The sequence below is a fragment of the Cervus canadensis genome, chromosome 5, assembly GCF_019320065.1.
Source record: "Cervus canadensis isolate Bull #8, Minnesota chromosome 5, ASM1932006v1, whole genome shotgun sequence".
NCBI lineage: Eukaryota > Metazoa > Chordata > Mammalia > Artiodactyla > Cervidae > Cervus > Cervus canadensis.
The window spans coordinates 70,419,604-70,441,082 of NC_057390.1; the positions used below are offsets into that span (position 1 = coordinate 70,419,604).

General features: G+C 45.2%; 1 protein-coding gene across 6 annotated transcripts in view; it reads right to left on the reverse strand.

Moving 5' to 3' along the window:
• The window catches only part of EFR3B (EFR3 homolog B), a 95,704-nt gene that overhangs the window by 59,703 nt on the left and 14,522 nt on the right, over positions 1 to 21,479 (reverse strand). The gene's annotated exons all lie outside the window — the stretch shown is intronic.

Consider the following 21,479-nt stretch of genomic DNA (forward strand, 5'->3'; position numbering starts at 1 on the left):
CGGCTCCTCCGTCCATGGGATTTTCCAGGCAAGAGTACTGGAGTGGGTTGCCATTTCCTTCTCCCGCCTTCTTAGAGGGCTGGAGATTAAATGATAGCATCTTCCTGGCTTCTCTCTTTTTCTTTTTTCCTCTAAATTCCTAGAAGGAAAAATACAGAAGACCAGACTGGGGCCAGACTGAGCACAGCCTTGAACAGGCTGAAGTGGTCAGATTTGGCCTAGATGAACCGTGAGCTCTGGGAACCTCGTGAATCTCCCCAGGTGAGGGGCAGATGCCTGAACTGGGTGATATCAGAAGAATCAGCAAGACATGAGGGGTTCCGTGGGAAAGAAGAGGAAGGTACGAAACATGGCTGGGGGCTTTCTGTTCCAGCGACTGGAGACCACAACCCCCTCGGCTGAAACGGAGGAGACGGAGGTGGCTGGGACTAGGGGAGCGGCATCATCTAGTTCGGATCATCCAGTTAGTCGTGGGGAGCGCTGAGGCTCATAGGAGAGACCCGGCTGAAGATCTGAGGTGCTCAGTGACCACAGGTGCATCACAGAGAACCTGATTGCTCAGGGGAGGAGGGGCAGGATGGAGGAGCAGACCCCCAAGGATGGCTGCCTTGTCCACTTCCTCTGTCACTTTCTTCCTACTTTCCCCACCCACTACTTTCCTATAAAGCCTTTCACCTTTCTTTTTCTCATTTCTCTGCCCATTCCCCAGGGTCCTCCAAGCTAAGGCATTTGGGGACTTCAAGCTACTCACACTGACCCCAGAAATACTCCCTTGTTAGCACCCACTCCATCAAAACCCCTGTCTGATTATCTAATTCAAGAGATGCTGGTAGCTGATCAATAGTCTTCCAGAGGGTTTATGCATTTTTCTTCATATGCATTTATAAAGGCTTGAAGCCAAGTAAAATAATGTCTAATAGTTGAACTTTGAAAAAATTTAGGTAGTGAACAGTATTTACATGAGGAAATCAGCACACAAGTATCTGAAAACTGTTCTGCTATGTTGGGCTCTAAAGTTTGTTTTTTAACCCCTTTACATACCCAGTTTTAAGAAAAGTAGGAAGCAAAGTTAATAGCATTGTTTTGGCCAGGGGACGGGGGTATAGAAAATGTTAACCATTTTTTGTTTGTTTTTAAGGAATCACAGTAACTTTCAAAGGAGAATGGGGTAGACAACTATGAAGCCATAGAGTTGACCATATCCTAATTCAAGGAAAGAAACACAAGAAAGGATCATTGAGGGAAATAAACCCAAAGCTATTTACCAGTTTAAATCTCCTCTACTTAGAAAGTAGATGATCAGTCATATAAGTAAAGAGATTTGGAATCAGCCAGAAGGCAGAAAACCCTGAGTGGCACAAAAGGTTCCTGGGTAGGTAATCAAAGCAGCAGATAAAGGTCTCTCTGATAAGGCAAAGAGCCGGAGGGCCTGGTCAGGAACTCCTGGCCTCTGCATGCCACAGCAGCTCAGGAGGTGACCGGAACTCACAGGCACCCCTTGAAAGCTTCCCACCAGAAGAAGGTCATTTCAAAGTAACCACAACTAGGCCAAGGGAAAAGAAGCCCAAAGAATAGAAGATATTTAAAAAGAAATTGAAAACAGTTCTTTGTTATGAGAGATTGTGATACATTTTAGCATATTTCTTTAGTCTGGCTTCTAATGGTATTTATTCTTAATGTTCATACATAGAAGTATATGGAGTTCAACTCACAGCCAAGTGCCTATTAAAAGAACCTTTTAGATTCTGAGTCATTTTATTTCTAAGAGAGAAGCACTCTCTACCAGGGCCTTCTCCCCCTCTCTGGGGGTCAGGTCTGGCAGATTAAACCATGGATGCCAAAAGTAAATTTAATAAGGATGCTTTTCTGTCACTAGGACTTGTCTTACCTAATAATTTTATACCTATTTTTTAAGAAAGAGAGGGAAACGTGATATGGCCAGTTTCACTAGTAAATATAAAGCTGCTCTGGTTTTACTGAAAAATCAAATCAGTGAGATTAAGAGAGTGTCTAATGACACTCAGTGGCTTCATTCCAGTGGCTTCCTCCAACTTTTCAAACTCTAAGAATCTTTAGACCTGCCCCAGTCATCTCCCTATAGTTCATCCTGCCCCAACCTCAGGGGCCTCCTTGCACACCATCCTGCTTCAGGGCCCTTGACTTAATATTACCCACCTGGAGTGTTTCTCTGTGTTTCCTCCAGGCGCCCACACTCATTTTCCTCAAGGGTTTGCCCCAGTGTCACCTAACTAGAGAATTTCCCCAACCACCATTCTCCTTTAATTTTCTATCCCTATTTCCCTTCACAGCACTTTTTACCAATCAACATCCTTTGTTTGTGTCCACACTCTGTCTCCCCCACTTTGAAGGTAAGTTTCTGGAGAGCAGGAGATGTGCCTGTGCATCCCGGAGCCTGAACAGGGTGTAACGTTTGGCGAGGAGGTGGGGGGAATGGTCACACACGTCTGTTGAATAAAGAAAAGAGTGTGTGATTGGGAGAAAAGCAATCATGGATTTCAAAGTCAGTAAGGGAAAGGAATGGCAATCTACTCCAGTATTCTTGCCTGGGAAATCCCATGGACAGAGGAGCCTGGTGGGCTACAGTCCAGGGGGTCGCAACGAGTCAGACACGACTGAGCGACTAACACTTCCACTCACTTTAAGGGAACGACAGGGCATTTAGCAAAAGATCCCCGGGTGCTCACAAGACCTTGTCCTGGGAGGGCTAGGGGAATGTTTCTATTGAGAACCGTTGGCTCCAGTTCCTGAATCCTGCCCAGCTTGTCTTCTGGGGTTGGCACCTAAGGCTCAGAGCCAGGCCCGCTGGGGCCAAGCTCCCTCCAGGTGTGTGAGTGGGGCAAGGGGGTCTTTGGGTTCCACTGTTCTGCCCCTTCCTCCCGCTGGCCCTCTGCCTGACGGCCCCAAACCCCGCCAACCCCGCTTGCTGGCTCTGATCCAGCCTGCTCATCTGAATCTCCTCCTGTCTCCGAGGAGGGGCCGAGGTGATCCTCTGAGACTCTGGCGCACGGCCAGAGTAAGAAGCCCTGGCCCAGCTCTCTGCCTGGCGGCATGCGATGGCAGATCTCACAGTTGCTGGCAGCGTCTGTGGACTCTGACCTCTCACTGGCAGCAGCTGTGTCCTCACACCTCCCGCATGCTGTTGCCCTGGCCTCGTTTGCTCTGCTTGCCTGATCCTGTTTTTTCGACTCAACTGACCCCTTGATCAGAGCTTACTCACTACCAAGGGTGATGGGAGGCTTGAAACAAGCAAGCGCTCTCAAACACCAAGCGCATCATGCTGCTAGACATCCAGGCCACTTTCCCTCCAATTCCCTATTTCTAACCCAGCAGTCTGCCAGGCCCCCTGAGGTATAACATTAGATTCTTTAGATTGATTCATCGCCAATCCAGCCTCTGTCATGCTGATCTTTAATGCCTAAAAAATACCATGGTTTACCACCTCTGTGCAAAGCACTAGGCCAAACACTTTACAAATATTTTCGTATGTATAATACTCATAACAAAGCACCAAGGTATGTACTACTATTCTCATTTTATCAAAAAAGAAGCAGGATCAGAGAGGTCAGATGCCCTGCACAAAGTCACACACCATGTACTCTTCTGCAATGTGTATGTGTGTGTGCCCTCAATCATGTCTGACTCTTTGCAAACCCACGGACCCCCACCAGGCTCCTCTGTCCATGGGATTTCCCAAGCAAGAACACTGCAGTGGGTTGCCATTTCCTTCTCCATTTCTGCAATAAGGCTCCCCTAATTTTTCTTTCCCATCACTTTCCCTCAAAATAAATCCTCAACAGTTTCTCAGTTTCACCTTGCGCTCTCCTTTGCCACAGCTGCCGCGCTAGGTCACCTCCTTGACACTGATATCCAGTCCTTGTGAATGCCACTGGGCCCATTTCCTTGATTCCATTCATTCTCTGGGTAGTTTTGAGGTAAATCTTCACTTGATTTAGTTTGCTGCACAGCCAAGCCGTGAACGTGGCTCACCATTCCATTACACGTCAACCCTGCCACTTAGCACTCAACAAGGGATGCCCTGTAAAGGTGGGGGTTGTTCTGCCTTCATGTCCTTCCTCTTGGCACAGCTCTTGTCCAGCAGCCAGAAGCCACAGCAAAGTCCAGCTGTGAGAAGGACAGGGTGGCCTGAGGAGCAGACTGAGGGGGGCCATGCAACCATGCTGAGGCCCACAGCTGCGGAGGAGAGGATGTTCAGGGACCAGGCAAAAACGAGACGGTAAAGGAGCAGGGGAGTCAGAGCCCCAAGAGTGTCCTGGGGGCCTAGAAGTCATCACACTGGGCGGGGTTGAGGGGCTGGCAGACCCCAGCTCCTGCTGAGTCCTCCTTAGAAGACCTTCATTAATAACACTCCCAACTCTAGGCTTTACTTCCTCTCTGCCAGCTAACTTCTGTATACCCCTTGTACCATATTATCTTTCTTTAGAAATTAAGTAATTAATTATTTTTGGCTGTGCTGGATCTTCATTACTCAGCATGGCTTTCTCTAGCTGCGCAAAGTGGGAGCTACTCTTCATTGTGGTGTGCCAGCTTCTCATTGTGGCGGCTTCTCCTGCTGCAGAGCAGGGGCTCTAGAGCAGGGCTCTGTAGTGGTGGCACACAGGATTTGTTGCTTCCCAGCATGCAGAATCTTCCCAGACCAGGAATCAAACCTGTGTCCCCTGCAATGGCAGGAGGATTGATTCTGAATCACTGTGCCACCAGGGAAGTCCAGTACCATGTTATATTACACAATCTTCTATTTGCTTCCTGCTTGCTCAAGCTGTTTTTCAGTGAATCGTATTTTCTACCCCCCAGATAAACTGTAAATTCCTCAGGTCTCATTTCCTTCCAACCTCAGTACAGTATTTGGAGCCCAGCAGGACCCGAGGAAAGCTGGCATGACGCGTGATGCCTTTGATCAGCGTGAGATCCAGGGAAGTCACCTCCTCTCCTAGACCTTGGTTTCCTTTTTATAAACATCAATGCCATTATCCCCATTCACCAAGAAAAATGCCTTTTTGCTCAAAATAGTTCATATTTATTTTCTTAGCTTTACAATCCCCTTGTAAAGGCAAGGGCTGGACTTGCTCGTCCTTACCAAAGAAAACTGAATTCTTTTTAAACAATTTACAATAAAACTTAACCCACGGCTAATGGCAGAGACACTCCTTTGAAATGAATTGGAGGAAACAGAACAAAGTTCAGACAGAAAGGGGCGTTAGATTCAAGTACCTCCCATGAGGACCAGGTCTTGTGTCCAGCTGATGTGAACTGAACTTTAGCACTTTGTACAGTATTCTTGCTGGGTGGGGTGGGGAAAAGGAAAAAGTTTGAAATAGATAGGTTCTGCCATCAAAGAACTTACTCTCTAGTTTGGGACATAAAACCCACCCACATTGAAAGTCGATGATATTTCACAATGAGACTAAGAAGCCCCAAAACTGAAGAAATCTCTGGGAGTTTGATGAGTCCAGGAAGGCTTCCTGGAAGAGGCAAGACCTGAGGTGGAGAGAGCTGGTAAGTACTGGTGAATCCATGAAAGGAAAAGTCAACAGGTCTTCAAAGGGAAAAACTTTAAGAAAATCATAAATGTTCTCTTTTCTCTTTTCCCCTTTTCCTTATTTCAGATTTGCAAATGAATACATGCTCATGCATATAAAAGTGTAAAATAGGAAAAAAAATTAAAATGAATGCAAACATCACTTATAATCACAGTTTGTGATTATTAACATTTTAACGTATTTGTTCTAGTTTCTGTGTTTATGCATGTTTTGAAAATAGGCACATAAAATTGGGATCATACAGTATAGCATTAAAACCTATGTTCTTATACTGTACCTGTCATCTCACTAAATTTTTTCAGAATCTCATTTTAGAGGTTACTTATTATTCCATCTTTTGACCAGATCCTCATGGCTGTTTCCAATTTTTCATTATTCTGAATGATACAGTGATTTCCCTTCGATAATTAAAGCCAGAAATTGTACTGGGAGAGCCTGATCTGGTTTTATTGGTGATAAGGAAATCAAATGGCGCCAGGTGGCTGAGAGGCCAGCAGTACAGTGGAGGGGGCATCTGTAGGCACCAGGGCCTGGTTGTCTTGTCCAAGGATGATTCAGGATCGAAAGACCAAGAGGAGGTGCTGACGCAAACGTGTTTGGGGATTGAGGCAGAGTCCGAGTTTCCAGACAGATTTTATTGGAAGTGGAATTAAACAGCAGCTGAATTCTCCCTGGGGAGACAGTTTGGACCAGGCTGTGTCTGAATTCACAGACAACCAGTAGCTGTCAGTAGCCTGACTTTTTCAAACTCCATTACTTCCAATACACTCACTGCTTTCCGGCCAATCTTGGCTAATCTAATTGCCATCCTAATTGAGGATGGGCATTTAAAAACAGAGAAATGTGTCCAGTTGGGCTTCTATTCTTTACCAAAGGTAAGCTTCCCTGGGCTTGGGTATCACACTTAAAGCAAATAATAGATAAAAATAAACAGAATGTTTTTCCATTCCTTGTCTCTTGGAAACACTAACAGGAAAAATGTATCCCAACTATTTTCAGGAACCAGGCAGCCTAATTTCCAACCCTAGTTCCAGCTCTCACAAGCTGTGCAAACTTAGGCAGGCTTTCAAGCTTTCTGTGCCTCGGGCTACTCATCTGCAAAATGGGAGCAATAGAACCTACTTCACAGGTTTGTGGTGAAGCCTAGATAAGCTGCTGGAGAAGGGATAGGCTACCTATTCCAGTATTCTTGGGCTTCGCTGGTGGCTCAGTATTCTGGCCTGGTGAATTCCATAAACTGTATGGTCCATGGGGTCACAAAGAGTTGGACACGACTGAGCAACTTGTACTCACTCAGCTCTCACTAGATAAGGTAACACAAGTGAAGTGATTAGAACTGTCCAGGCATATAATAAGCATTAAAAAAATAGTATCAATACCAATATGATAGTTATTATTAAAATCTCTTCCCTAACTTAGGAGAGAGAAAGTGTGCTAAGTCGCTTCAGTCGTGTCTGACTCTTTGCGACCCTATGGACTGTAGCCCACCAGGGTCCTTTGTCCATGGGATTCTCCAGGAAATAATACTGGAGTGGGTTGCCATTTCCTCCTCCAGGGGATCTTCCTGACACAAGGATTGAACCCTGGTCTCCTGCGTCTCCTGTATTGGCAGGTGGGTTCTTTAACACTAGCGCCACCTACTCAGGAGTGAGAAGGCAGGATAGAATAAAATGGAATTTTAGAGCAAGAACGGCCCTTAAAGACTTTTGTTTTCATTTTATACTTGCAGTGCACAAACAGCTATTAAGAAAAATAAATCCAAATCCACATAGACAGACATGACCTCTGGGATGCCCAAGGACAAATCTCCGAGTAGAAGCACAACTGATTGTGGGTTATTCTGACCGACGGCAGCAGCTACCGTGTTTTCAGGTGGGCTGTGCCAGGCACCACCCTACATGTCTCACCTGCGTACATGCATTTACTCTTTACAAAAGTCTATGAGGTTGATACAAGTATCCTTGTTCTGTAGATGGCACCAAACCAAGGCTCTTTCAACATGTTGGCTTGTAGAAAATAAAGCACCGAGGTCTCAGGCCTCCAATACCATATATTGTTGATAGGTAAAAACAGAAATGAAAATACAATCAACAGAAATGTGGACCAAATAATCAGGATCATTCTAATTAAGCGTTACACATCCACAGAGTAGGATTGCTAAGAAACAGAATTGGAACATGTCAGAGGACGCTAATTTTGAACATTATTTATAAGAGAAGGATCCCATTCAATTGTGACAAAAAGAGGGCCTTCCATGAAGCAAGAGGGTAGAAAGAAAACACTGACAGTTCCTGAATGCTTATTATATTATGTGCCTAACTTAAACACTTTCCAGTTTTTTGTTTGTTTTTTTTTAAATCCCATGAAGTATTATCACTTTCCAGAGAGGTTAATTAATTTGCCCAAGATCACTCAGGGAGCAAGGAACAGGGCCAGCAACAGAACAAGGAAGGCCCTCTGATTTCAGAACAACACAATTTGAAGTGAGAGTAAATATGTCAGGCAGGGATATGAAGAAAAAGTACTTGAGTAGAAAATGATAAAATTTATGTATAACTGATGATGGGGGAAATCTGAGCCAGCTCCGTGGACTGTACTCACACCAGTTTCCTGGTATTGATACTGAACTATCCTTGTGCAAGATGCTAGCATTGGAGGAGGCTGGGTGGAAGGTATGGGGGCCCTTCCTGTACATTTCTTTGCAATTACTTATGAATCTATATTTCAAAATAATAAGTTTTTTTAAACTTATTTATGACTGATCTGGGTCTTTGTTGGGGTCTTTGTTGCCATGCTCTGGCTTTCTCTAGTTGCAGGGCATGGGCTTTTCACTGCGGTGGCTTCTCTTGTTGGGGAACATGGGCTCTAGGGTGTGCAGGATTCAGTAGTTATGGCCTGGGGACTCAGTTGCCCTGTAGCATGTGGGATCTTAGTTCCTGGATCAGGGACTGAACCCGTGCAAGGCAGATTCTTAACCACTCGACCACCAGGGAAGTCCTCAAAGTAAGAAGTTTTTTTTTAAAGGGTGACATATAGGACTTCCCTGGTAGTACAGTGGGTAAGAATCCACCTGCCAATGCAGGGCACACCAGTTTGATCCCTGGTTGGGGAAGATTCCACATGCTGCAGAGCAGCTAAGCCCATTGCCACAACTACTGAGCCCACCCACCTAGATCCTGTGTGTCCCAACAAGAGAAGCCCACGCACCACAGTCAAGAATAGCCCCCGGTCACTGAAACTACAGAAAGTCCATCAAACAAAAAAAAGAAAGAAAGAAAGGCTGGCATATAACGAAGGCAGAGTTCACCTCCTTTGAGAGGAGACAGTAACTAGTAGAGGAACTTGACATGGGACTCATCTGCTCGTGGGGTGGGGAGCACGGTGTCACACCAGAGCCTCTCCCACAAGTCCTTCGGGTGGCCAGCCAGCCCCACACTCAGTTGCCCACACCTGGAGGGAGAAATAAGGTTTGTCAACACAGATACTGAGCACCTATCACGGGCCCCTGTTGTGCCAAAGGCTTCCTGGGGATGTGAAGTGTTACCAAGACACAGGTCTGGCTTTCGGGGCTCTTACAGTCTAGTTGGAGAGAAAAGGCGCAGTCAGTCAATAAAATCTAAGCAGGCCTGGGTGTACTTTTCTTGACGTTTCTCAAGGAAAGTTTCGTGTGTTAACAGCAGTGACTCAAAGGTAAAGGCACGCTCCCTAGGCTGGGTTGGTTAAGGAAGACTTCTCAGGGGCAGTAGAATTTCAACAGAGCCTTACAGGAAGTGCAGGGGAGGGGGAGGGGCACCCCAGGCAAGAGAAACTGCTAAGTAAAGGATTATATGGGGCTTTCCAGGTGATTCTAGTGGTAAAGAATCCACCTGCCAATGCAGGAGACATAAGAGACGTAGGTTCACAATGAGGTACCATTACACGCCAGTCAGGATGGCTGCTATCCAGAAGTCTACAAGCAATAAATGCTGGAGAAGATGTGGAGAAAAGGGAACCCTCTTACACTGTTGGTGGGAATGCAAACTAGTACAGCCACTATGGAGAACAGTGTGGAGATTCCTTAAAAAACTAGAAATAGAACTGCCATATGACCCAGCAATACCACTCCTGGGCATACACACCGAGGAAACCAGATCTGAAAGAGACACGTGCACCCCAATGGTCATTGCAGCACTGTTTATAATAGCCAGGACATGGAAGCAACCTAGATGCCCATCAGCAGATGAATGGATAAGAAAACTGTGGTACATATACACCATGGAATATTACTCAGCCATTAAAAAGAATACATTTGAATCAGTTCTAATGAGATGGATAAAACTGGAGCCCATTATACAGAGTGAAGTAAGCCAGAAAGATAAACACCAATACAGTATACTAACGCATATATATGGAATTTAGAAAGATGGTAACAATAAGCTTATACGCAAGACAGAAAAAGAGACACAGATGTATAGAACAGACTTTAGGACTCTACAGGAGAAGGCGAGGGTGGGATGATCTGAAAGAATAGCATCGAAACATGTATATTATCAAGTGTGAAACAGATCGCCAGTCCAGGTTGGATGCATAAGACAAGTGCTCGGGGTTGGTGCACTAGGATGACCCAGAGGGATGGGATGGGGAGGGAGGTGGGAGGGGGGTTCAGGATGGGGAGCACATGTAAATCCATGGCTGATTCATGTCAATGTATGGCAAAAACCACTACAATATTGTAAAGTAAAAAGGAATCTCCACACTGTTCTCCATAGTGGCTGTACTAGTCTGCACTCCAACTAATAAAAATAAATGGGAAAAAAAAAAAGAGAGACGTAGTTTCGATATCTGGGGCCCCTGGAGGAGGGCATGGTAACCCACTCCAGTATTCTTGCCTGGAGAATCCAGTGGACAGAGGAGCCTGGTGGGCTACAGTCCATAGGGTCACACAGAGTCAGACACGACTGAAGTGACTCAGCATGGGACTATGAGTTGTGTGACCTCAGACAGGTCATCCAAGCTCTCTGCGGATTTCTTCATCTGTGGGAGATGAGCAAGGCACCTAGCATGAGTTGGTACACAGTGGAAAGTGGAAAGTGAAGTCGCTCTGTCATGTCTGACTCTTTGAGACCCCATGGACTGTAGCCTACCAGGCTCCTCCGTCCATGGAATTTTTCAGGCAAGAGTATTGGTATGGGTTGCCATTTCCTTCTCCAGGGGATCTTCCCAACCCAGGGATTGAACCCGGGTCTCCCACATTGCAGGCAGGCTTTACCCGCTTAGCCACCAGGGAAGCCACCGCAAAACAGGCTTAGCATTACCTGCTAAGCCACCAGGGAAGCCATCACACAGTAGGCACTCCATAAAGGTGAGCTCTCTGGTCCCTTCATCCTGTTTCATAAGCATTTTTCCTGTTGCTGAATCATCATCAGAACTATCATTGTTAGTGCGGCTTAAATTTCCAGGAAGAAGATCTATAATCATTTACTGAACTGTTTCCATATTATTTGACATTTATCTCATTATCATGCTATTAAAAAGTAAGGTTGACTATGACTGATTCATGTTGATGTTGGCAGAAACCAACACGATTCTGTAAAGCAGTTATCTTTCAATTAAAAAATAAATAAACTTAAAAAAATAAAAATATAAGGTTGAAATGAGTGTGTGTACCTTACAGATTGTTTCACTTTCTGGATTATCTCCTAGGATAGAGGTCCAGAATTTGAGTCAAGAGATATGGATGTTTTTAAGACTTGAGACTTTGATCTGCCTCTTCAGGGACAGAAAATGGCCAAGACGAGATTGAGAGCAGGTTCCAAGCAGAAGCCTCTCAAGTCCTTAGGATACAAGAAGCTCTGACTGCCCAGGTAAGGACTCCAGATTTGATCTTCTAGGTAAGGGGGAATTATTTGAGGGGTTGTTGAAAAGGAGGTGTAAGAGGATGAGACTAGTGTACTCTAGGAAGACCAATCAAGAGTAATATGACCACTGGAGTTTGAGTTTAGAGACAGCAGAAGAAGGAAGGCCATCAAGAGAAGGAGCTGGAACCAAGACATAGGGAAATACAGGTGGTGGGGAAAAGAAAGAGAAAGAAAGAGCCAGATGATGCCAAATCTGGGACTTCCCTGGTGGTCCAGTGGCTAAGACTCCATGCTCCCAATGCAGGGGGACCAGGTTTGATCCTTGGTCAGGGAACTAGATTCTGCATGCCACAACTAAGACCCAGGGCAGTCAAATAAATATTTTTTCTTTTAAAGGAGTTGGAATGAAGACATAGGGAAACATGGGTAGTGGCAAAAGAGAAAGGAAGAGCCAGATGGGCCAAACCTGAGAGAGAACAACCCAAAGCCGAGACTGACAGCACAAAGGTGAGGGGAGGGGTCCGAAGTCTGGAATTAATGACAGAAATGGGCATGTCTCACCCTCCAGCGGTGGCTTCCTGCCCACACTGGTCTTGGAAATGGACTTAGAAACTCTACTCTACTTCCTGCCCACACTGGTCTTAGAAATGGACTTAGAAACTGCCACTGTGGAATGACAATGTCAGTAACATCATATCACCACAGTGATGTGCGAGGTTGGGGACCGGCCATGAGAAAGAAGGTTGACTAGGGCCAGAACACCACCCAGTAAAATCAATGCACCGAAGGCCGATTACAAATCTGGAAGGCAAACAACAGAGAGAAGCCTGTAGCATTGCACTCTATTTTCTGATGTCTAGTAATCATAGGCATACACTACCACCATGATGTTTGCAAATGAAGGAACCCAGTGTAACTTAGCCAGCTGGCTGCAATGTATTTGAATAAATAATTTAAGTGCAAACCTTATTGGCATACTTTGGAAGACCAGGTGACAGCTTGGAAAAGTGCCTAGAGTAGAATGTTGGATGAGAAAGGTATGTATGTACAAAACTATATCCACAGTATGGCCCAAGCTATGAAAATCAAGGGCTTCCCTGATAGCTCAGCTGGTAAAGAATCCACCCACAATGCGGGAGACCTGGGTTCGATCCCTGGGTTGGGAAGATCCCCTGGAGGGGGAAAGGCTACCCACTCCAGTATTCTGGCCTGGAGAATTCCATGGACTGTATGGTCCATGGGGTCACAAAGAGTCAGACACGACTGAGAGACTCACTTTCATATATTTCATATACTTTCACATGAAAATTATGATTAAATTAGGACAGGGGATTTGGAGAAAAGAAAAACAGCTTGACCTGCTGGTGTATCAAACCACAGGGAATTTTCTCCTTGATTTTCATTTCCATGAGCACTGTATGGATATTTGCAATTCCCTCTTGCCTCAATTTTGCTTGTCTGTAAGCCTGGAGAAGGAAATGGCAAACCCACTTCAGTATTGCTGCCTGGGAAATCCCATGGACAGAGGAGCCTGGCAGGCTACGGTCCATGGGGTCACAAAGAGTTGGACGCTACTGAACGACTGACAACAACAGTGGGCCTGGTGAGCAGGGTCTGCCTCCTCTGAGACTCTGCTCCCTTTCCTGGGCTCACTTCACTCCTCTCTCCTTTCCCCAGCTCTTTGTTGCACAGGGAACCACTCCCACTCCTGGCTGTGATGGGGCATTTCTAATTTAAAGGATGCTACGAGCTGCTCACCCTTTTCCTCCTCCATTTTTCATTTCAGCTAGGCCGTCACTAACCCCTCCAGGGTTGAATTTTAAATCACTACTGGGAGAGGAAAAACTTGCTGTGGAATTTTTAATAACTTTTATTTCAGCACACTTGGAAAAGGGGGGTGGGGTAGGGGGATGTATGGCATGAGATAAACTGTGGCCGCCACAAGTGCGTGACGGCTTCTCTTTTCACTTCAATGTCACTGACTCCCAGCCATCCTCAGGGCCCGGACCTCCTTTCCCTCATTTAGAAAGTGACTCTGGTGCAGATCAGACAATGAATCTTTGTTTTACTCATTGCTCAACACCCAGTATCAAATGCTAGCAAATACAGAGATCTTTAAACCGAGTTATCTTATCAGTATATTTGTGTCCCAAGATGGGTCTAGCGAACACGGTTCAGGAAGTCTAACTAAATACGAGGCACTCAACATTCCAGATTGTCCAGGTCTGCACTGAACTCAGCTTGTAGATGGATGCTGTCTGTGCCTGTCATCTTCAAACTGCTATTAATGTCTCAGTATTATCAGAGCTCATCACAGCCTGCTTGATAAAATCTAGGTTTTAGCTTCTCGGCATGGGGAGTGAAAACAAAGATCAGACTAGAACACAGCTGCCAGCTTCCTACAAAAAAGTAATAATGATAACAAGGACTCCCCGACACTGTCTCAGATACGGGGGCTGGTAGGTCACATCAGCCCTGACCCTGTACGATCAGCCCGGGAGAACCAGCGCTAGGAGCTTCAGAGATGGAATATCAGCACTCTTCCTCTCCTTGGCTCAGTACTGGCACCTGCTCATATGCACAAGGAAGCAGATATGAATGAATTGGTGGCTTTGTTTGGAATAACCTAAATGTACCTCAATAGGGAAATGACTAAATAGACCAGGGAGCATTCATGCAATGGACACTGTGCAGCAGTTGAGATGAATAAAGCAGAGCTGAGAGCGCCACTATGATAGCTCTTCATGATGTCATGTGTGCAAAACCCTCACTGGCCAAACCCTCACTGGTGCACGTGTAAATATGTGCGTGAAATATGCTGTAAGGTCACACAGAGCAGGGTCATCAGGGGTTACCTCCAGTGTGGAATGAGGAGATGAGGGAGACACCAGTCACTTGTGGTTATTTAAATCAAACAAAATTTAAAGTTCAGTTCCTCAGACACACTAGCCACACTGTATGTGTCCAGTAGCCAGAGCTGGCTAGTGGCTACCTTACTGGACAGTATAATAAAAGAACATTTGCATCATCGCACAAAGGTCCTTGAAAAGCTCCGATTTCAAGCTTTACTTTTTATTTGAATTTCCTTTGCCAACAAAAATATTTTATATTACTCCTCACCAAATTTGAAATAAATATAATTGTTAATGTTTCTCCCATTTTCTTCTTCAGGATGAAACTCCTCACAAAATCTGATGGGAATCACTTTCTGTTCAAAGATATGGAATCCAAGAGTTCAATACACACACACACACACACACACACAAACACGCACACACATGGACAGTTTTCTGTACTTGCTCAGCTTGGTTCTCACTGGAGCTGATTAAAGACCTGGCGTCATCTTATTTATTCATGCACACACCAGGCAAACAACACAAATGAATCGAGTCCATTAGACATAGATGGAAAAAAACAAACAAACAGGATGCACAAGTCCTCATCCCCCTGGGCATGCTCTCAAGCAGCCGTAACAAAAGGACAAGTGTCACTTGAGTCAGAGAGCCAGTGTGCTGGGACATCAGAGGGTGGAGGTGTCATTTCAGCTTAGGTGCTTCCCAACAGAAATGAGGAACAGATAAGGTGGTGACAAAGAGAAGGGAGGGCCTTCCAGGCAGGGGGAACAGCACTTGCAAAAGCTCGGAGGAGCCAAGTCCAAGTCCAAGAGAGCCTATGAGAAAAGTCAGTAGACCAGTCTGTCCAGGGCTGTGTGACGGAAGCTGGGGTGTCAGGCAAGGGTCAGGTGGTGAGATGCTCCCGGATGCAGGGAAGCTGGGGTGTCAGGGAAGGGCCAAGTGGTAAGATGCCCCTGGATGCCAGGCCAAAGGGGAGGACTGTCATTACACTAAATAACAACCAGGTCACCTTTTATTGTGCTTTACAATGCATAAGGAATCTACTTCCAGTGTCTAGATGGTTGGGGCATGGCCAGGAAGTCACGAAGAATGTGACGGCCCTGGCAGAGGAGTAAGACAAGACCCTGAACTAGGTATGTGCAGCTGGAGGTGTGACACATGTGGGGGAGTCACACGGGGTGAGCCTGCAGTGCAGGCGGGTGGGACATATTCAGTCTCTGGCCCGTGGTGAAGCAGAAATAAGTGGAAAGGGGAATCAGGAGGAAGCAGAGGCTTCTGATGAGGGGTTTCACCAGCCCCAGAGCCGAGGGACGACATTTGGGAGCAGGACCAGAGACGGGGCGGGCGGAACACAGGCTAACCTCAGTCTCTCTCCCTCTTTTTACACAAGATGGCCACCAAACAGAGCTGACAGCTGAAGGGGGGGTGGAGGGGCTCCCTAGGAGCCACGTTAGAGACAGGAATGGCCGGGCCTCTTGGCTTTGGCACAGCATCCGCCATCACAGAGGGAGGCGAGGAACCCGGAGGGCACCAGGCCACTGCAGTTTGGGGCGGGGAGTGAGTTTCAAAAAGTGAAAAAAGTCCGGAGAGGAAAAAAATAAATGAGAACTGAGAAGGCAAAGGCAAAGGGCCCAGCAATCAGGCCTCAACTGGTGATCTTCCAGACAGGTTTTCAGTGGAGTTGACCTCAGAATCTCAAATAAAATGAGCCAAGTGGGGAATGACTTTTTTTAAAAATATTTATTTATTTGGCTGTTCTGGGTCTTAGTTGAGGCATGCAGGATCTAGTTTCCTGACTGGGGATTGAACCCAGGCTCTGTTGCATTGAGAGCCCTGAGTCTAAGCCATTGGACCACCAGGGAATTCCCGAAATGACTATTAAGGGAAGAGAAGAGGTAATCTCAGCTTCCATGACTGCTGGTTTAGAAGCATGGGGAAATACTATATGAAACATTGATTTAAAAACAACACCACTGACAGTGCTTGGTCTGCCTCTGTGTGGTTCTTGGGAACACACAGCTTTGGAGGCTCAGCCCTTACCAGGTGTGAATAACTGAGGAAGTCCAGACTGCCTCCAAGATCAGCAGCAGCACAGGCCCCAGGGCTGAGGGTGAACTTCTGAGGTGGCCTTGAGACCTTCTGCTTCCATTGTGGCCTTAGGACCCTGGAGCTATTTTTATAGCTTTGATGATAGAATTACTGCTAACAGAGCATTGTTGGCATTTTATAATTTAATTGGTACTTACTTTATAAACTTCATCAGTATAAGCAGTGTATTGGTTACATATAAAGAAGGAAATGCTTTGTGGACCTTTAAAACCCAGAGAATCCAAATAAATGAGATCAAGGCGGGTGGGGTGGGGTGGGGTGGGGGTTAATAATATTTTTATGCATAGCTGTCTGTAAGGTGTTCTGAGCTCATGATAAGAATTTGTTCATCTGAAATTTATCCATCTGGATATCTACAACTCAGCACATTGAGGCATTCATTTTTTTTTTTCCAAGAACACAGAAACTATGGGGTTAAGAAGCCTTCCGATGGATAACTCGTGCCCTCAAAGGGTCTGCTGCTCAGACAGTAGAATCCATCACAGGAAAACAACACAGTGTTAGAAATTTCACTGCTGATTTGGTTTAGGTTTGGAGCTAAGAACCATAAACCAGGACTCGGGATTTACCATTTATGCTTTCCCCATTCCCATGATATTAATATGTCCAGTTTCCTACTGTGGTCACCAGGCAGCCTATAAAAAGTAAGGTTACAAAAAAAAAAAAAGTAAGGTTACTCACCTCTCTCTTTCCAACTGAACACATCATATCAAATATAGAAACCGGAGGAAGCTTCATTGTTATAAAGCCAAAATGATTGAGAGCAAGAGTGAGTGCTTTAAATATACAGACGAACTAATATTTAAGACGCAGGCTCTTAAAGGCTAAGATTCCAAGATCAATCATTCAAAAGTTCAAATATATAATCAGAGAGTCTGTCACAGCATGAGCAGTGGGGCTGGAACACAAAATAGGCACCATGCCCGGAGCTGCTAAAAGATAAAGCCGGACCACGGGGTGACCCTGGCGCCAGAGGGAAGTTTCAGAAGCAACACTTCTGAAATGCAAAACAGAATTAGGAGCGAGCACCAGAATTCTGAAAAAAAAAAAAAAAAAGGCAAGACAAGTGCTAGGTTGAGCCACACTAAAACTGCCATGTAAGCAGCAGTTTAGGCACAGCCAAGACCCATTTTTAATGATGCAGTTCGAGTGCACATGGGCCTACTGGGTATATACCTGCATGAAGAAGAGTGTCCCTCCAGCAGGGCCTGCCCACATTGCAAGAAGCAAAAAGGAGACAGTGTGAAAAAGCAGCTGAGCAGGCTGGGTCCTGAAAGCAGAAACCCAGCTGGCCAGGGACAGCTTCTTAAAAAGTTCTGAATGAGGAGTGGCGATTACATTTTCTAAATCAGACCCTCAGCCTCTGGAGGGGTGGCTCTGTTACCGCTACGTTGTCCTTAAAAAGGATCTGTTGATAGTAAAATATGTATTATGACCTCTCCTATTAACATCTACATCAGCTAACATTAAGCTCGCACTTTGCATCTGGAATTGTTAAGAGGGTTGAATGAATTATTTTATTCAATCCTCCCAGCAACACTGAGGTGGGATCTATGTCCCCATTTTACAGATGAGCAAAACGAGGCTTAGCACAGTTGAGAAACTTATCCAAAATCACACAACTGTTACCTGGGATAGTGGGATTCAAATCCAGGCCTATCTGACTATAGGGTTTTCACACTTCACCCCAGAGCTGCAAAGGAGATACTGAGATTTATCCACTTCCATGTGCTATTAGAAAAAAAAAAATCCAATTTTAGCTAGGGAGATGTAGATCTTTGTGCAGAGATGTCACAAGCCAGCACATTATTAAGAAACAGGTGAATAATAAGGCTATTAAAAGGCTATGCATTTTTAGGAGATGACATCCCTGGGAGATCACAGAAGCCCCAAGGAAGAAATGAAAAAATCAGTCCTGTACAAACACCCAGGCCTGCTTAACCACTGGCCATGTCTGTGCTGGCTGAGACAGGGCTGCAGGCCTGGTCAAGCTGGCCTGTGTTCTGTCTTTAAGGTCCAGCAAGAGTCAGCAATGCCATTGGCAGTGCTCAAAAGGCCTTGTACCAGATGGCTCTCTTTACAGGCTCTCTGCCCACTGCCCTGCTGGCTCTATCAGCCTCCCAGCTGCCAACGCCAGGCTGGACTTCCTGGGTCAGCTTCTTCCACTCTCCGCTCAGTATGTAAGTTTTCCAGCAGTGTGCGCCCTGACCAGCAGCTCTCAATGAGCGCTTTCACTGGGGTGCTGGGGACCCTGCTGGGCTTCGGGTAAGAACTCGGTGCTGGCTGGCACAGGTCCCTGGCTGTCTTCTGGCATACCAACTGCCAGCAATGCAAAACAGACCTGCGATTGTTTGCATGCCTGTTTTCTTCTTTCCCTGGCTTTCCTGCTGTCTTATTGCAATATAATTCACATGCAGTAGATGCTCAGATCTTACCAGTTCAGTGCTGAGACTCTTGACAACTGTTTGTACACTTGTGTAACCGCCGCCCAAATAAGAGAGAAAACTTTGGGATGTCCCCAAAGAGTTCTCTTTTCCAGCCAACCCCTGCACCCAACTACTATCTGATTTCTAACTTCTATCAGCATTGATTTGTTTTTGCATGTATTCTTGCCTAATCAGAGATACAACTGCCAACATCCGTTGGATCATAGGAAAGGCAAGAGAACTCCAGAAAAACATCTACTTCTTCTTCAGTGACTACCCTAAATCCTTTGATTATGTGGATCACAACAAAATGTGGAAAATTCTTAAAGAGATAGGAATACCAGACCACCTTACCTGCCTCCTGAGAAATCTGTATGCAGGTCAAGAAGAAACATTTAGAACTGGACATGGAACAATGGACTGGTTCCAAACTGGGAAAGGAGTACATCAAGGCTGTATATTGTCATTCTGCTTATTTAACTTATATGAAGAGTACATCATGCAAAATGCTCGACTGGATGAAGCACAAGCTGGAATCAAGATTGTGGGGAGAAATATCAATGACCTCAGATATGCAGATGACACTACCCTTATGGCAGAAAGCAAAGAAGAACTGAAGAGCCTCTTGATGAAAGTGAAAGAGGAGAGTGAAAGAGCTGGTTTAAAACTCAACATTCAAAAACTAAGATCATGGCATCTGATCCCATCACTTCATGGCAAATAGATGGAGAAACAATGAAAATAGTGACAGACTTTATTTTCTTGGGCTCCAAAATCATGGCAGATGGTGACTGCAGTCATGAAATTAAAAGATGCTTGCTCCTTGGAAGAAAAGCTATGACCAACCTAGACAGTGTATTAAAAAGCAGAGACATTACTTGCTGACAAAGGTCCGTCTAGTCATAGCTATGGTTTATCCAGTAGTCATGTATGGATGTGCGAGTTGGACTATAAAGAAAGCTGAGTGCCAAAGAATTGATGCTTTGAACTGTGGTGTTGAAGACTCTTGAGAGTCCCTTGGACAGCAAGGAGATCCAACCAGTCCATCCTAAAGGAGATCAGTCCTGAATATTCACTGGAAGGACTGATGCTGAAGCTGAAGCTCCAATCCTTTGGCCACCTGATGCAAAGAATTGACTTATTGGAAAAGACCCTGATGCTGGGAAAGATTGAAGGCAGGAGGAGAAGGGGACAACAGTGGATGAGATGGTTGGATGGTATCACTGACTTGATGGACATGAGTTTGAGTAAGCTCTGGGAGTTGGTGATGGGCAGGGAAGCCTGGCATGCTGCAGTCCATGGGGTTGCAAAGAGTCAGACATGACTGAGTGACTGAACTGAACTTGCCTAATTATATCTAAAACATAATTAGAAGATGTTCGATAACCATCCACAGGCCTTTGATGATGAAAAACACTTTGGATCATATCTATGTTCTGCCATTAAAAGACATGCTCCACTATACAACATGTGAAAAATATAAAATAAGGGGGTTTGTGTGTGTGTGTTATTTAAAAAAAATTTTAATGAAGCATAGTTGACTTACAATTTTGCATTAGTTTCAGGTATACAGGAAAGTCAATCAGTTACACACATACAAATAGCCACTCTTTTTTTAGATTCTTTTCCCATATGGACCATTACAAAGTATTGAGCAGAGTTCCCTATGCTCCACAGTAGGTCCTTATGAAGTACCTATTTTAAATAGTTTGCATAGGTCAGTCTCAATCTCTCAATTTATTCCTCCCCCCATTTATCCCCTGGTAGCCTAAGTTTGCTTTCTACATCTGTGACTCTTAAAAACTCTTATAAACTCTTTTAAAAACTTTCAAAAAATTAAAAACAGAGCTACCATATGATCTAGTAATTCCATCCCTAGATATATACCAAAAGTTTTTAAGAGTTTAAAAATCACCTGGGATCCTATCACCCAGAAATAACCACTATTAATATTCTAGTGGGTTTCTTTCAGGGTTAGTAGACATGCATTGATGACAGGTTCTCTAGCGTGGCATTAGCATTTTTTGTAAATAAATAAAGCCTGTTGCTGCTGACCTCAGAGCAGGTCATGTGGAGTTGCCTGTGTAAGAGACAGCTCCACCAAAAATCAATCTGCAATTTCAAGCACCAACTCTTGTGGTTCATTTGGGGCCAACATCTGAATTCACTGCTTGTTTTCTTCGGGGGGATATGTCTGACACTCTTTTTTCCACTGGCAGTCACATGACCTCTGCTGGGACCTGAGTTTTACTGCGCAGAAGGACAGTGGCTAGCTCCTTGAGATATACCTTGAGCATAGACCTCCACAACGTGAATAATGCATTTGCCATTAAATCAGACCATCTATGGGCTTCCCAGGTGGCGCTGTTGGTAAAGAACCTGCCTGCCAGTGCAGGAAACACAGGAGATGCAGGTTTGATCCCTAGGTCGGGAAGATCCCCTAGAGGAGGAAGTGGCAACCCACTCCAGTATTCTTGCCTGGAGAATCCCATGGATAGAGGAGCCTAGTGGGCTATAGTCCATAGGGTCACACTGACTCAGATACAACTGAAGCGACATAGCACACATACAGATCATCTGCAACAAAATCTCCAAACTGGACCATCATTTCTCTAGCTATTTTCATAAGAATGCAGTCACAGACATGCCCTTGATATTATATAGATTTTCTTT